This window comes from Colobus angolensis, unplaced genomic scaffold (assembly GCF_000951035.1).
Source record: "Colobus angolensis palliatus isolate OR3802 unplaced genomic scaffold, Cang.pa_1.0 Scaffold20, whole genome shotgun sequence".
Lineage (NCBI taxonomy): Eukaryota > Metazoa > Chordata > Mammalia > Primates > Cercopithecidae > Colobus > Colobus angolensis.
The window spans coordinates 13,048,794-13,052,391 of NW_012115155.1; the positions used below are offsets into that span (position 1 = coordinate 13,048,794).

At 53.2% G+C, this 3,598-nt stretch overlaps 1 pseudogene; it reads right to left on the reverse strand.

The window, feature by feature from the left end:
* LOC105511566 overlaps positions 1-3,598 on the reverse strand; it is a 54,929-nt pseudogene that overhangs the window by 6,539 nt on the left and 44,792 nt on the right.

The window sequence follows — 3,598 nt, forward strand, 5'->3', positions numbered from 1 at the left end:
TCTGCCTGCCTGGACAGGAGACCAGGAAAATCCAGCAGCTGTTTCAGCTCCTGCCCTACAGACCTGGAGGCTGGGCTCTGGCAAAGTGTGGATCCTGGCAGGGCGGGGACTCAGGGGACTTACCCAGAGTGATGCTGAATGCTAGGGCCATGTGGGAAACCTCTAAGCCCTCCTGGGGCTCCTCCAGCATGGCCAGCAGTGCCACCAGCTTGTTGCACAGCTGCAGCAGTGGCTCCGCCTTACGGTTGCCCATAGTCACTGCCAGGGTCAGGGCCCGGTCCTACCACACAGGCAGGTGGGGTCAGGTTTCCCGCAGCACCCACCTTGACAAGCACCTTCCTCAGAGCTCAAACATGTGCTTGGAGCATCCCACACCCCAGTTACCCCTGTACCTCCGCAGAGCTCTGTGCTCTGGGATAACGCACGGTTCAGACATCCAAGTTGGGGGTTGAAGAGTCACCTGAGGCCCATCTAGCTACACCCAGCAGCCTCAGACCAGCCTCTTCCACCTGGGCACCGGGGGTCTGACTGGGGGGAGCCAGCACTCCTCTCTGCTCTAAAAACACATTTATCTGTGCCCAGGGCTGAGCCACACCGTGAGCTCAGAGGAAGGGAGAAGCGGTCCCCGCTTCGGGGGTGCAGGCAGACTTGGACCCTAGCCCTCCCACTGACATGCTGTGTGTCCTTTGACATGTCCCTGTGCCTCTCTGAGCCTCAGCTTCCTCATCTGGAAGATGGGGACAAGACTTCCCACTCATGGTTGCTTGAAAGCATCAGGTACAAGGGTAGAGCCACTGTCATGTCCAGACCCGAGCGTTTGTCCCGGGCAGGGGGACAGTCAATATGCCCGATGAGACAACGAGGCAAGGGTAGAGCCATTGCCACGTCCACAGCCCAGGCGTTTGTCCCGGGCAGGGGCACAGTCAATATCATTCCCGGTGAGACCACTGGGAAACGAAGCATGTGCATGGGTGGCTTTACCTCCAGGTGGGAGGCCTCTGCCCTGCCACACCTGTGCCTCAGCCCTCCAGGTGCCCCCCTGAGGCCCACCCACATCAGTGCACAGGCCAGCTCACCCGGTAGAAGGAGACGGCTTTCTCCCGCTCCCAGGCCTTGTTGAAGAAAGATGTCTCCAGCTGCCTCAAACGGCTCCAGCCCCAGGTTGAAATCGCCTGTGTACAGGATCACATTCTGTGCCACCTGAAAGGAGCAGAAGTTCCCTCAAGACCCACATCTGGTGAGGTGGCCACACCCACCTTCGCCAGCCTCCTTCCTCTCACACCCTGCAGGCACACCTGAGCATTTTTCAGATCTGTGCATTAGGGATGCCCCACCACTGGCATGAGGACAATGAACTGATGCACTTGAGTAGCAGGAAGTGACTGAGCAGCTGCAGCCCAGGAGCCTGACACCTGTGAATCCTACCACCAGGGCTAGCCCTAGCCCACCCCCCGCAATCAAACAGTCTCCGTGGCCCCCAGATTGCTGGCAGCCCATCACCTGGTTCCTTTCTGCGTTGCCACATCCCTGCTGCGGCTCAGGGCCGCACATCAACAGTGTTTGTGGGTGGGCCTGGTCCCCTCTTGGCCATGAGCTCTTGATCCTTCTCCTCAGCTCAAGGAGGTATACAGCAGGTGCTCAATAATGAAAGTTTCACCAGGCTTGTGGGCTTCACAATTTGTTCCAGATCACACTGTGTTTGGGAAAGCCTCTGAAAACAGCCGCTATGATAGATTCATTTTGCAAGGAGATGTGCCACGTGTTGCTTGGAGCACGTTCTTCTGTGTGTTAACTGAGTGGTCACATTCTTTGAGCATGAGCTGTATACCAGCAGGTGCGAGGCACTGTGAGGGGTCCCACCTCTGCCCTCAGAAGATGCTGGCTACTGGGGGAGGAATAAGGGAACCAGTTGGAGGGAGGCAAAAGGCACACAACAGGTACTCAGCAGTGGCTTAGGAATGAGTGGATGAATGGATGAGCAGATGTGTAGACACATGGATGGATGGATGGGTGTGTGGATAGATGAATGCGTAAATGGATGGATGGACGGGTGGGTGGTTGGAATGATGTATGTTTGTATGTATGGGTGGATGTACATATGGATGGATAGATGGTGGATAGACCAATGTATGGATAAACAAATGGACAGATAGAGATGAATGGAAGGATGGATTAATAGGTAGATTGGTGGGTGGATAGATGAATGATGGATGGAGGGATGGATATATGAATGAATGGATGAATGATGGATGGAAGGAGGAACGGGTGAATGGATGGATGAATGGACAGATGGATGATAGATGGATAAGTGGGTGGATGGAGAGAGGGATGGATGGAAGGAAGGATGAATAGGAGGTGACTGGATGGATAATGGACGGACGAACAGGTGGATGGATGGTGTCTGAATGGATGGATGAATGGAAGGATGAATAGGTGAACGGATGGATGATGGAAGGATGTGGAGGTGAGTGGATGAATGATGGAAGAATGAATGGATGATAGATGCATGGAAGAATAAACAGCTGAATGGATGGATGATAAAAGGATGGATGGAAGAATGGATGGAGGGATGGATGAACAGGTGAATGGATGGATGGACGGGTGAATGGATGGATAAAAGGATGGATCATGGATGGATGGAAGATGGTTGGATGGATAGAAGGATGAACAGCTGAATGGCTGGAGAATGGAAAGATGGATGGAAAGATAGATGGATGGATGAAGAGGTGACCAGATGAATGATGGATGGATGGATGATGGATGGATAGAAGGATGAACAGTTGGATGGATGATGGAAAGATAGATGGAAGGATGGATGGATGGACAGGTGAATGGATGGATGATAAAAGGATGGATGGATGGGTGGATGGAAGGACGGACCCACAGGGGTATGGGAAGATGATGGAAGAATGGATGGATGGATGAATGAATAATGAATGGATGGATAGAAGGATGAATGGATGGGTGGATAGACAGGTGAATGGATGGACAGACGGGTGAACAGATGGATGAAAGGACAGATGGATGGATGACGGATAGATGGATGGAAGGATGAATGAATGGATGGATGGACAGGGAGTGAACAGCACAGGGGCCCTCCTGCATTCCTTGCCACTCACCTGGATGTACAGGTCCAACAGCTCGCTCTGACGCAGGATGTAGTACATCTTCCCTGCTTGCAGCCAGGCATGTGCCTCCTCTTTCTTTTGGAGGTCAATGAAAATCTCCAGACTTTGTTTGTTGTAGTCCAGAATGGATCTGTAGGCCCTGAAATCAGACACAGCTGTCAGAACAAGGGCTCTCATCCTCCTGGAACCAGTCTGCCTCCTCCCGTGGGTCTGGTGACAGATGAATCTGGCATGTGAGGACTGGGAATGGCCCTATTGTGTGTGCAGTGTTCTGCCATTCCCAGGCTGCTGGGAGGGCCAGGATGAACACGCAAGGCATGGAAAAGATGAAGGACATCCTTTGGAGGGAATCGAATATCATGCAGCCCTGTGGCAGGAGGAGTGTGCCAGTCCATCTCCCCTGCCTCCCAGACATGGCCTGTGTCTTCTCCAGATGCACCAGGAGCCGTTAGTGTTCAGAGGCTATCTAG